Genomic DNA, 13940 nt, shown 5'->3' on the forward strand with positions numbered 1-13940 from the left:
TATTTTTTTAAATAGAAGGTTATAATTAAAAAATTATAATTTTTAAATATTAGAAAAGTATTTTTTTAAATGAAAAAAAATAAAAAGTCTTTAAAATTAAAAAAATAAAAAATGATTTTACAAATATAAACAAAAATTTCAAAATTCCATGTTGACTAAATCAGATCAGATCGACTAGTCAGATTGGGAACCAATTGGGGTATCGGTCTAATGAGAGGTAAAAAAACCAAATGACCCACAAATTTGTACGGATTTGTTGAACTAAGGTAAAAAATCAGTTGAACCAACAACTGAATTGATTTCGAACTGGTTTAACTAATTGGTTCCCAAAACAATTGCTCTAACTTGTTCAAAGCAAATAAATTATTAAAAATAAAAAATATTTTAAAAATTTATAAAAATCGGTTCAATTTCCAATTCAACTTTTTTTTGCCCAGTTCAACCAGTTTGTATCGGTTCGCGGATCTACCTATTGTTAAAATTTTATAACTCAACTTTTATAGCTTTCTTGTCAATGTGGTCAATACTTTTAAAGTACATAAATTTTTTTTAAAATAATTAAAAAGCATTTTTTTATTTTAAATAAAAAATAAAAAGATTTTCAAAATATGAAAAAATTCCAAAATTCAATTTTATCTAAACCAGACCAAGCCATTTCAAGAACTAGCTGGGGTATTAGTCTAGTGAGAGGTAGCAAATTGGTTGACCTCACGAACCGTACGGACTGGTTAGACCAACTGATTAGAGGTAACAAATTCGTTCTAAGAACCAATTGGTTAGACCAGTTTAAAATCAGTTCAATCAATTTTTTATCTCAATTTAAGAAGTTCATACCAGTTCGCAGGTCAGTCGATTTTTTAGCTCGTGCTGAATCGGTGCCCCAATCTGTTCTCACTCTGACTAGCTGGTCCAATCTAGCTTAGATAACATTAAATTTTGGGATTTCTGTTAAATTTTTTAAATCATTTTTATTAATTTTAATTTGAGGGCTTTTATTTTATTTAATTTTTAAAAAATTTAAAATTTCCATTTTTATGTTCTTATTCCAAAGAAAAAATTTTAATTTTTAAATATTTTAAAATCTTGTAAGTACTTTTAAAGGGTAATGACTAAATTGACAAAAATTATAAATGTTGAGAGTTAAAAAGATATTTTACCTTTGACATCGTTAACTTTAACGGCAAAACTAGATAGAAGGACCAAAATGTTTAAATAAAAAGTATAGGGACTAAATATATTAAAAATAAAATATAAAGACTAAATTTTAAATTTTAGATTTTTTCTCTTGATTTTTAGTTAGATTTAAATTTTTTAGAAAAAGAAAAACTGAAAATCAAAAATAAAATCTGATTTGTCATTCTCCTAAGTTTCAATTACATTCACCAAACAAGTTTAGTTATTTTTAATCATATTGCACTTGGCATTCAACTTTGTAGTAAGCTGTCATAAATTCAATGCCATCTCTTTGAACTTATTTTTAATCATATTGCACTAGTCGTATCAGACATTTATTCCCATCGCTTGGAGATCCTAGTCATCAGTCCATTTTCGGTGTGCAGGACAACCGATAAGGCCGGAACAACCGGAGTTTCTTCCATTACATGAATACGATAATTGTAAATTAGAGCAGATGCCACGGCTTTCATCTGAATAAATGATGTTTCCTTCCCCAAACATATCCTTGGCCCTGCACCAAAAGATAAGAACTTGTACGATGACTCATGTTTGATCTCTCCTCTCTTATTAATCCATCTCTCAGGCTTGAATTCATAGCAATCTTCTCCCCAGATTGACTTCATTCTTCCCATTGAATACACACTAAACAAGATTTTTGTCTTCGGATGAACTGGATGCCCGCTTGGAAGTATGTCTGGTTTGACAGCTTCCTTATGATTGAAAGGGGCTGGTGGATACAACCTTAATGCCTCACACAATGCTCCATGGAGATAAACCAAATTCTTTACCTCATCGACATGGAATAGCCGCCTCCTTTTAGTTTCACCTATAGGTATTTTTGAATCAAGTTCTTCTATGATCTTTGTTTTCCACTATTGGATGCTTGGAAACCAGCCAAGTGAACCAAGTAAGAGCAGTGCTCGTCGTGTCCGTCGCAGCAATTATCATATTCAGAGCGGTGTCTCTCAAGAACTTATCATCACATTTCAAACCTGTTGATTCCTTTTCAGTTATGTATGATGTTAAGAGATCCCCACCATCTACCGATACCAACTCCTGGTTCAGCTTGTTCACTTCTTTTCTTTTCTGACATATATATTCAGCTAATACATCATCAACAACTTTCCACGCCTTCTTGTATTTCCCTTCTTGTCCTATGTTCAACCACTTCTGCAACTTAGTAAAGCTTCGTGGTCTAACATGCCGATAAAATATTGCTTGCTCGCCATCCTGCACGGCCTTGGATAAAAGAACCTGAGGGAGCTCAAGGGAGAGGCAACTTGGATCATAGCCGGTAACAAAGATGCATGCAGAATCAAACGTGAACCTTTGGAAAATGTCTTCTAAGTTGATGACCAAGCCATGTTTAGCAGCATGGTCAATGATGGGCATCAGCCCCATTTCCACCTTGTCTCGGATAGTCCTCAACAAGAATTGGTGGAAAAGGTGATGTCTCATGAATCCTTGAGCTGCTATCCGCTGGTTTTTCCACAAATCCATGTCGGAGTTGAAAATCCCGTCTCCTAAGCCATCAAACATCTGCTTGAATTCAGGCCCTTTGGGGAAGTTGTCAAAGTTGGAACTCATAACGTAGTGAGCATTGGCAGGGTCACAGGTCATCACCCAGTTCATCTTAGCAAACCAAGGGCCTTCCAAAACAAAAGTGCCCTTGCAGCTTTCTAGTCTCTCAGTACACCAGTCGTGGATCCGATGAACGTTGAGGAGAAGCTCAACAATGCCAGGAGAACTCTTTGGACACCCATTTTTATTTTTCATCAAACAGTATAGAAAGAGAAAGGAAATGAGAGCCAAGAAGAAAACTTGAAGAAAACTCTGTAATGCCATGAAATTGATATTGCCAAGTTCAGGCAAATTCCTTGTTATTGTTAATTCGATTTGTTAAGTGAAGTTTTCCAACATTAAATACTCACCGTCCCAACCATGTGATCTCTTATTATAAAAAGTTAGCCCCTTATCCATATCTAGCTAATGATTCACAACTGTCATTGTTCACACATCACATGTGGATTGGTGGATTTCTGATAGTGGGTGCCGCTGCGCAACCATTTTTATGGTAAGAGACTATGGTAACTTATTTACATATCTATGTTATGTCTTATATAAAATAATATACTTATTTATAAGGGTAAACTACACCCATGGTCACTTTTGTTTACCTTAGGTTACGTTTTAGTCACTTATGTTTGAAATGTTACGTTTTAGTTATTTACGTTATCATGTTGTAACATTTTAGTCATTGAGCCATTAATAAATCGTTAATGGTGTAACAGTAGTCGACGTGGCAAGTTAAATCATCATTTCAAACAAAATTTTAGGTTAAATTATACAATTGATCCCCATATTTTTTTCATTTTAAGTAATTTAATTTTTTTTATTTTATGTTCTTTAAACTTTCCTCTTTTTTTTCCATTCTCTTTTGTTTCTCCCTCTGTTTTCATATCTTTCCCATTTCTTTTAACATATTAGGAAGTCGAATTGGCAGTGAAAAAAGAAGTAGGAAGTCAACTATCATCATTTGCCTATAACCAAAACCCTATAACCAAAACCCATAAACTCATACCATGCTTCTTTCTTCACTACCAATTCGACTTCCAGGTATGTTAAAAGAAATAAAGAATGTAGGAAAACAGAGGGAGAAGCAAAAGAGAATGGAAAATAAAGAAAATAAAGAATGAAAGTTAAAAGAACATAAAAGAATTAAATTGCTCAAAATGAAAAATTATGGGGACCAATTGTATAATTTAACCTAAAGTTTTTGTTTGAAATGATAATTTAACGTGCCACGTCAGCTTACTATTACACCATTAACGACAATTAACGGCTCAGTGACTAAAATGTTACAACACAATAACGTAAGTGACTAAAACGTAACATTTCAAACATAAGTGACTGAAATGTAACCTAAGGTAAACAAAAGTGACCATGGGTGTAGTTTACCCTATTTATAAAATAAAATTGTTATAATTTTTTTACCATAACTTATTTATAAAAAAATAATTTTAGTCAAAAATTATATTATTTATAAAAAGTGTTATAAAAGTTATTGGACACTTTTTAACTTTTTTTAGAAAGCTTATACACTATAAATTTTATATTATTTTTAACCTAATTTACTTATTATAAAAATGGTTATAACCTAGCATATAAGTTTTTCTCTAAATTAAGTTTATATAAGTTTTTGTAATCAAAGTTACAGATCTTTGCATAGTAGCACCAAATATTATGTGATAAATGCTAGCTATGCAAATATAAAAAGATTTTTTTACACCATATTGTGGGGTACGATACCATTTGAGAGATTGAAGTCAGAAACAAACACCAGAGGTGGCTCGTGAACTCTATAATTTAAGACATTTATATGTTAAAGAGGGAATAACCTAACATACGGAATGCTAGAGCAATTAGATAAAATTGCATATGATATTTATTTTCTTGTTACTTTTATTAGTTAGGGCAGAGAAAAAAATTAACCAAATCAAAAACCAATCCGACCTGAAGTATTTGGACAGATTATGGAATGTAAGTTAAAAAATTGCGGTTACTCGAAACCGAACCAAATTCTAATTTTTTATTTAATATATAATTAATTTTAATTGTATGATATAAAAATAAATATTTTATATTTAAAATAGTTAAAATAATTGATATTGCAATTTTTCCAACATTAATTACTCACCGTTCCAACTACCTGAGCTGTTTTAAATATGTAGGGTGGGAGTTGGGTGGGGGTTGAATGCATTAATGGAGAGAAAAACAAATATTTATAAGGAATTTTTTGTTTGTTTTTATTTTAAATATACTTCTAAAGAATTTTAAATGGCTTTAAATTTTATAGCAAAATTTATACCATTAGGGTTCAATTACACTTCTAAGAATGGATAAGAATTAACGTAATTATACTTAAATTTAACTATATAGGATTTTCAAACACTTGATAATAGTTTAACTTTAATTTTTTTATACAAGTTTAAGTTATAAAATTATATTATAAGCATAAACAAGTATGAGTGTTTTTAATGATTATAATTTATTTCTTTTAAAGTTATATCATAAATATTAAAAAGGAATTTATGTATATTTTATAAAATTATAACAAAAAATTATATTATTTAAATCTTAAAATTTCTACAATTATATCTAAAAGTATATTATAAAAGTAATTTGTTTGTTATAAAAATATTATAAAAGTGTTATAATATACTTATATAAAAAATTATGACAAAAAAATATGGACATAACTTATTTACCTATCCATGTTATATATTATATAAAATAATATACTTACATTAAAAATATGTTATAATTTTTTTACCATATCGTGGTATGATACCATGTGAGAGTGTCACGGGGCTAGAGTTTTCTCTTACGATCCGTGCGGCCTTAGGCGATCCGTTCGTCCAAACTCGCCTAAGTCAGCCTTAACTCAAGTGAGGATTCCTTAAGAACTCCTCCAAGGCACCAAATTGAAGAGCGGAAGCGATTTATGCCAAAAGAAGCTAAACCAAAGAACAACAGAAAGAGCACTCGCAAAGTGTTTGAGTAAATGCTCTCAATTCTCTTATTCACAAAGAATAATGAAACAATGAATGGAGTGAGTACAACTGAGGGGGAGGCTCTCTATTTATAGTTGAGCTCCCCCAAAACTGACGGTCAAGATACATTTACATCGACGGACGAGATTAGCCATATTCCTTTATTTTAGGGATTTACAAGATATGTCATATTAAATCTAATCTAATCTTTACAAGATATGATTCCCTCTATCTTCTAAGATTAGTTACCATATCAGCCTAAGTTGCCATGTCTTCATCATCGGGCCAACCAGGCTTCAATCTGACAGGCTTCTCTAATAGCTCTTTGAATCAGGCCAGTTCTCGTGGGCCAAATAATCCCCATTTGAGCAATAAACCTCCATTGGATGCATTTGGTGTGATGGTCACGGGCTTTGAACTGCGGCCCGTGACAAGAGAATGGAGTAAAAAACAAACACTAGCAATGCCCCATGAATTCTTTAATTTAAGAAATTCATATGTTAAAGAGGGAATAGCCTAACATATGGAATGCTAGAGCAATTAAATAAAATTGCATATGATGTTTATTTTTTCTTTATTTTTATTAGTTAGGGCTAATCAAAAAAAACTAACCAAATCAAAAACTGACCAGACCCGAAGTATTTGGATGGTTTTTGGAATGCAAGTTCAAAAATCATGATTACACGAAACTGAACCAAATTCTGTTTTTTATTTAATATATATTTAATTTTAAATTTTTATGATATAAAAATAAATATTTTATATTTAAAATAGTGAAAATAATTTGAATTTTTTTTTAGAAATATTTGTTGGACAAAACATGTTAGCGAACAAGAATAATTAATTATAAATAAACACATATAAAATAAAACATGAACAAAATTATTTATAGTTAATTTATCAAATATGAAAATCAAATAAAACCATAATAAACAATTGAAATAAAGGAGAATTAAGATTTTACGAAACGTTGAGGCCCGTGAAACACAGTTTTTTAAGACAGATTCGGCCGCTCCTACAGTACTTGGAGTAACGTTGGTCGAAAGTCTCCCAGGATACAACAACAGTAGTGGTCGAAGTAGTAGCACAGCAGTGGTCGAAGTAGTAGCATCTTTACCACGATCAATGCCTTTTTCTATCACCAGAATATTTAGAAAACACGAAAGATGAAAAATGAGATTTTTGAAACAACAAAATACCGGCAAGAGTATGAGTGTGTAAAAGCCCTTTAGAATCATGGTCGTTTATAGGCATGGAGAGTGTTGCCATTAAATCAAAAATTTAAACAGATTTATTAGAATCAAATAAATAAGATAAGTTTCCATATATAGATAAATTCGTGCTGGGTTAAAATAATCGTAAGACCATTTGGGCTCAATCAATTCGAACATTTCGCGTCGCCCATGTCACGCGGGTGCACTCCAACCCTATCAAGTTTGGACCTACACTACCCTTATGTGGCAGAATTACAAGCTTAATCATTCAATTACCTTTTAAGAGAGTTCACATATATACACATCCCACACTTGGTATTTAACCAATGTGGGATTTAAGCTTTTTATTTTTTCCTCAACAATATTTCCAAATAGCTTACTTTGAGCATCAATTTCTCATTCATCACTCAACCATTTTGAGCATATGATATATTGTTGTAAAGGTCTCATGGATTAGAATATGAAACCATAAAATTATGATTCAACTCTCCACCTTTACCTATTGAGAATATGCCTCAAAGTTACCATAAAATGCAATTTTTCCAACAATATTTATGAAAAAACCCTTAAAATTTTGTCAAGCAATAATCAAAAGTCATAAAACAAAGCTCATTTTATCAAAATAAGTTTAAAAAATAAAAAATTAATATGGAAAAATCGAGAATTGAACTGAATTATGATGGATGGTTCAAAAAATCTAAAAATACCCGATCGATTCGATATCACCCCTGCTATTATCAATGTTTTTAAACCAGACCAATGGTCGAACTGATCAGTCTACTGGTTCAATTAAAAAGTTATTAAAAATTCAAAACAAAACTAATTTAAAAAAAAACCCTATTCAACCAGTTCGTATCGATTTCTGACCTAATTGATTTAAAGTCACTCTCTGGACCAGTCCCTCGATCAATTCCCGGTCCAATCAGTCCGATTGGCCAATTTGGTTTGATTCAAACAACATTGTCAATTACATTCTCTGAATAACATATTATTTATGATTACTTGATTTTAATTTTTGTCGCTCGTTTAAATTTTTTTTATCATAATGGTAATTTTTTTAAACGATGAAATACGTAGCTATGTGATTAAATACTAAAGTTACATATTTTATGTAATTAAATTGGTTAATTTATGAGAATGCACCACTAATTTTGCCATATTTATTGAATTTTGTGCAGGAATGCAATTTGGGGCTCAAAAGAAGAAAAAGGAAACAATTGGGCTAGATTGAAGAAAGAAGCAAAGAAGGAGGGCCAAAGAAGAATTTTTCCAAGATTAATTAGCTGAAATTGTTGACTTAGTGGGAGATTATTTTGGGATATTTTTTATATTATGGAATATTTTCACATGTCAACCCACAAAATTCTTTTTATTTCAGCCAAGGCCCACTCTATCTACGAGACCACCCTCCACGACGTTGAAATACATGGGGAGTTTCTTTTTCTTTCTTTCTCCTACTTATCTTTACTTTTATTTTTTAAATTACATTAGGACAATGTAAAATAAGTAGGGGGGAGGGAAATATAAATTGGTTCTAATTTGCTTATCTATCATCACTATTTTTGCATGTTTTCGGTAAAAGGTAAAATTTTTCTTTTAATAAATTGGGATGGTACACTTATGGTTTGACCTATTTAGCTATTTAGTTCTTTACACATAAACTTTTCAATAACCTAAACTTCGTGGGTGAGAAATTTTCGGGAATTATGAGTTTGCTTGACTGCCTTTTATCATATGTCAAATTTTTGAATGCAAAAAAAAAAAAATACTCTGATACGAATGTTAAGAGTGAAAAATTGGGGTTGTACATCAGGCTGAGTAACCAGAACGTGATGCTTGGGTTGTCATTACATCTCGCGTAAAAAAGTTCGTGTGGCTGCCCAATTTCTTTGCAGTCACTTCGCTAACAAGTTATCATGAGTAGGGTAAAATAACCCGCTTAGAGACATTCGAATTGAGTAACCGGAACATGGTGCTTGGGTTGTCATCATGTCTGGCGTCAAAAAATTCGAAAATGCCCTAAGTACAAAAATAATAAAATGAAAGGTAAGCCTATCAAGCTCTCATAAATTCTGAAATATATTTACTTACTTCTTAGGCTAGGTTATTTGAGATGTTAATGTGCTAGGATTAAATTGTTGAATTGTGCAATCCATGAGGGTCAAGTCCTATTTTGGAGGAAATTTTTCCTTTTGTAGAAACACTATGTATTAACAATTTTTACTACCATACATGACATAGGAAATTACGATATAATTACAATCTGTCAGCCAAACACATTCAAGAAATTATAGTTATTTGTAATTACAAAAGAACACAATTACTACCTATAAAATTAAACTTTTATTGAATTAGCCTGTGTTGTTGAATCCTACCTTAATTCGATCGAATCGCTAACCAAAAATATTATTGTTACTAAGTTTTCATGTTTTATGCCAAGGCGTAGCAATGGCTTTAATTAAGGGTCGAAGTATTAAAATATTATTTGTTATTAAATTCGTTTTAAGGGAGAAAAAATCTCTTAATAAAAAAAAAAACAATTGAATCTTTTAAAAAATTGTACCCTATTGAGTCTTTAATGAAAAACCGTTAGTTGATCGATTAGATTATTAAAGGCATTGATGTGACTAACGTAGCCACCAAAAGATGACACATGGCATGCCACATGGAAGGATGTTGACGAGAATTTTTTTAATAAAATTATAAAATAATTTAAAAATAATTAATAAAAATTATATCTTGAATGAACCTGGACATATGGTTGTCTAGGTTTATTTTTAAATTTGGACAATCATTTGTCTAGATTCGTTTTAGATGAATTCAAAACTATAAAAAGATTTGGAATTTATAAAAGATTATTATTTATTATTTAAAAAATTGTAAAAAAATTAAATCTTAATATTTTTAATATTTATTAATAATTTATATATATCCAAATTTATAAAAAAAGTTTAAATTGAAAATTTGAATTAATAATTTTTATATTCGAATTATCAATGTTTAAGTTCGACCCTAGAAAACCATCGGGGTTGTTCTATGAAACGGTCGAAAATTGCAGAAATTTGAAAGGGTCTGTTGCTGCCGCTTCTTCCTCTACGAGAATGGAAGCGTTTAACGAGAGATTGAGAGGCCAAAACAAGAAGAAACTGAATTGTTGTCATTTAGGTGGGAATGGAAAGGGAAATGTGAAGGTGATGAACGATGAGAAAATAGGCAGTCTGACCAGAAATTAATCGGCAAAAACACTAGTGTTGCTCAGCCTCGAGGTGATGTTCACGGTGTTTCTCAACGCAGTGACGTTGAGAGGGAACTTCCCGTTACCGCTATCACTGGCTTGGGTTCTCAAAGGGTTACTAATGGTTTGAAACTGAGCTGAAGAGACTATGTAAAATAATATTGTGTGTTTAACTTAGAATATTTTAGAATATTCTAACTTTGAATATTTTGGAATGGTTTTGGTGTTATACTTTGAATTTCATCTAGAACTCTGGATGGGTGGAGCCATTTGGCCCGACCCGTAGACAATTCAAAAAGTGAGAGGATTTGAATAAAAATATAAGCTCAAAAAATAAGTTTGGGTAAAAAATAATGGGCCTCAAGTAAGGTTTTTTTGACCCGAGTCCGGCCAAAATTTGCAAAAAACTATTGTTTTCTTGCTCTTTTTTTTTTCCAGTTTTTCCACTATTTTCTTATTGTTTTGTCATTATTTTACTATCATTTCACTATTATGTTACTATTATTTTTTTGTTATTGTTTGGATATTGTATAACTATTATTTTATTGTTAATTTTGTTACTATTTTAGAGACATTTGCTTGTCAAGTTGCACCTATCTTAGTATTATTTAAGTATACATTTTTTATTTATTTTCAATTTGTTAGGAGACATTTATTTTAATATTTTTGATGTATTATATATTTTTTTAAAAATTATATAAAAAATAATATAAAGATATTAATACGGGCGGGCTAAGCCGAGCCCGTGTTTTAATTTTTTTATTTAGGCCGAGTCCAAACTTAACAAACGGACCTAAAATTTTGATTGGACCCGACTTGAACCCGACCAGACCAGACTCATTGGGGGTGTTCATAATTCGGGTAAAACCGAAAAAATTCAGTTAACCGACCGAATTTGGTTAATCGATCGGTTAACCGAATTTTTTCGGTCGGGGGTCGGTTAATTTTTTTATTTTTCGATTAACGGTTAATTCGGTTCTAAACCGGTCGGTTAACCGAATTTTTTCAGTTTAACCGAAAAAATTAATAAATAAAATTATTGAACCCAACTAAATAAAACTAAAATTAAAGTCTACCCAATTACCAACCTAATAAAACTAAAGTCTCTAACACTAACAACTGTAAATTACTAAAACCCTAAAACTACAACAGAACTAATAGCCTGCCATTCGGCTGTAAATTACTAAAACCTTAAAACTAAAATAGAACTAAAACCCAGATTCTTTAACTGTAACAACTACAATCCAATTGTTGCTTTTGTTAATTCAATCCCGTTGAGGTCAATTCAATCATTGATCATGGTTTCTGCTGTGAAAATTTTGCTTATATTATTATGTTAAAAAAAAAAATCAGTAGTGAATCTTAATGCATGTTGAACTTCTCTTAATGTTCTGGTGTTAAGCAATTAATGATATGTTCTAATTCCTTACGATTCATTTGGTTCAATGTTAGAACTAGGATTAAAAGCTATGTAACCATGGTTTGTTTTCATGATTGGCAACATTAGAAAGGTCGAAAAGGTCAAGAGCTGAACTCTTGGTTTTTTTAACCTTAAAAGTTATATTGCCAAAACCAAACAATAAAATAAAAAGCTAAAAAGAGAAAGTATAATAAAAATAATAATTCGGCTAATTTTTAACCAAAAATAAAAAATATATAATTTTCAGTTAATTCGGCTAACCGACCTAATTAACCGAAAAAATTTCGGTTTAGTTAATTTTTTTTAAAAAAAAATTCGGTTCGGTTAATGATTAAAAATTTTGAAAAGTCGGTTAATTTGGTTATAGCTAATTCGGGTCGGTCAACCGATCGGTTAACCGAATGAACACCCCTAAGACTCATGGAGACCTTTAAATTTCATCTCACCTTTAAATAATTTTTATTATATATATATTTGTTGTTAAATCTAATCATCAAAGTCTAACTTTTTTTTCTTATCAGTAGAATAGAAGAGAAGAAAAAAAGGGAAGGTAATGTGAGTTTTTTTTTTTCAAATCATTTTATTTTTAATTTTATCATAATTTGGTCTCTATATTTTATAATATTATTAACTTTTCGATTAAAACATTGCATGGTTATATATAATTTGAATATTTTAAAAGTTTTAGAGACTGACACTTGGTTTCTCTTTTGGGTTTTCATTTTTTTTTTGACATTATAAGACAATGGCCAAATTTTAATTTTAACTCCTAAACTATACTAAAATTTGAAATTTAATGTATATACTTTAAATTTAGATATAATTTGACCACTCTACTTTTATAATATAATTAGGGATTAATCTTCTCTTTTCGTTAGCCATTCAATTGAGAAATTAATCAAATAAATTTCTTAAAGGTTTTTTGTAATGAATGTGCTAAATTTCAATTCATATCCAATTTATTTATTATGGGTGAATTCAATGACTTTAGACCGTTATTAATGGATTTGTTCAAATCCAAATTAGAGTAAAGCTCACTTTATAAATCGCAAATGTGGTTCAAATTAGTCTTTCTATATAAATGGATGAATTTAGTGATTGTATTATTAAATTGAAGGCATAATAATTTATTTGGCTCTACAACTTTATAAAAAGTTATTTTAGTCCTTGATTTAATTTTTCGCATTTATTAACCTTTAAACTTGCATTTTTGTCAAATCACCTAAAATGGATGAAAATGTTAACGTTTTTAACTTTTTGACATGACATGTATTTGGATTATCACATGGATGATACGTCAACATTTAATTTATTTTAGAAATTTTAAAATTTAAAAGTATAAAAATATATATTTTAAATATTTTAAATTTAAAAATTAATTACATGTTGACATGTCATTCACATGGTAATCCACACGTATGTCATGCCATCAACATTAACAAATGTTAACTTTTCCATTCATTTTGGTGTGTTTTGATAAAATGAAAGCTAAAGGGCTAAAAGAGGCAAAAAATTAAATAAATGACTAAAATAACTTTTTTTTGTAAAATTAGAGGGTCAAATAAGTCATTATGCCTAAAAAGAATCGATTAAGGCCAACTGTTTAAAAGAATATCATTTATTGCTTAATAGAGTTAAATAGTTCTATTTAAATGAAATTTTAGAATTAAACTGTGATTGAAAATTTTAAATTTTAAGACATTTTTTTATATAGTAAATGCTAACCTTGTTATAATTTGGACTTATTTGATTCTTTTTATTAGTATAAGAAGTAAATTAATCCATTTAATAATAGAGAGACTAATTTGATCTAGTCCTTATAACACGAGGACCTCCTAAGTACTTTAACCCTTTATAAATTGGATTTGCCAGCTTCCTTGTCTTCATACTTGAATTAAACAAATATTTTCCAAAGCTTTGCAATTTCATGGTAATTTTCGGTTTTGTAGAAGTTTCCTTGGCTCTAATTTTTTTTTCTATTTCTATGTTGCTTGTAACAACCCGATTTTAGTTAAATCGGAATAGTGGTTTCGCAACTACAAATTCGAGGTCGTAAAATTATTTTAAATATTATTTTTGGTATTCACAGTATGTTATTTAATATTTGTGAAAATTTCGTGATTTAATTTTACCAATTGGTTAGTTAATTTGATAAAAGGATTTAATCGCGTAAAATACAAAAGTTGCATACTATTTGTTTAAAGTTCTCAATTGCTACATATTATTTAAATCTTTTTTTAAAGTTTTGTCTAAAAGTATATTATAAAAGTAATTTGCGTGTTATAAAATCTTATAAAAAGGTTATAATATACTTATTATAAAAAGTTATAGAAAAATATGGA

At 29.8% G+C, this 13940-nt stretch overlaps 1 pseudogene; it reads right to left on the minus strand.

The window, feature by feature from the left end:
* Positions 1-1335: 1335 nt before the first annotated feature.
* On the minus strand, positions 1336-3085 carry LOC105798347 (alkane hydroxylase MAH1-like; annotated as a pseudogene).
* Positions 3086-13940: the final 10855 nt, after the last annotated feature.

Source organism: Gossypium raimondii, chromosome 9 (genome assembly GCF_025698545.1).
Source record: "Gossypium raimondii isolate GPD5lz chromosome 9, ASM2569854v1, whole genome shotgun sequence".
NCBI lineage: Eukaryota > Viridiplantae > Streptophyta > Magnoliopsida > Malvales > Malvaceae > Gossypium > Gossypium raimondii.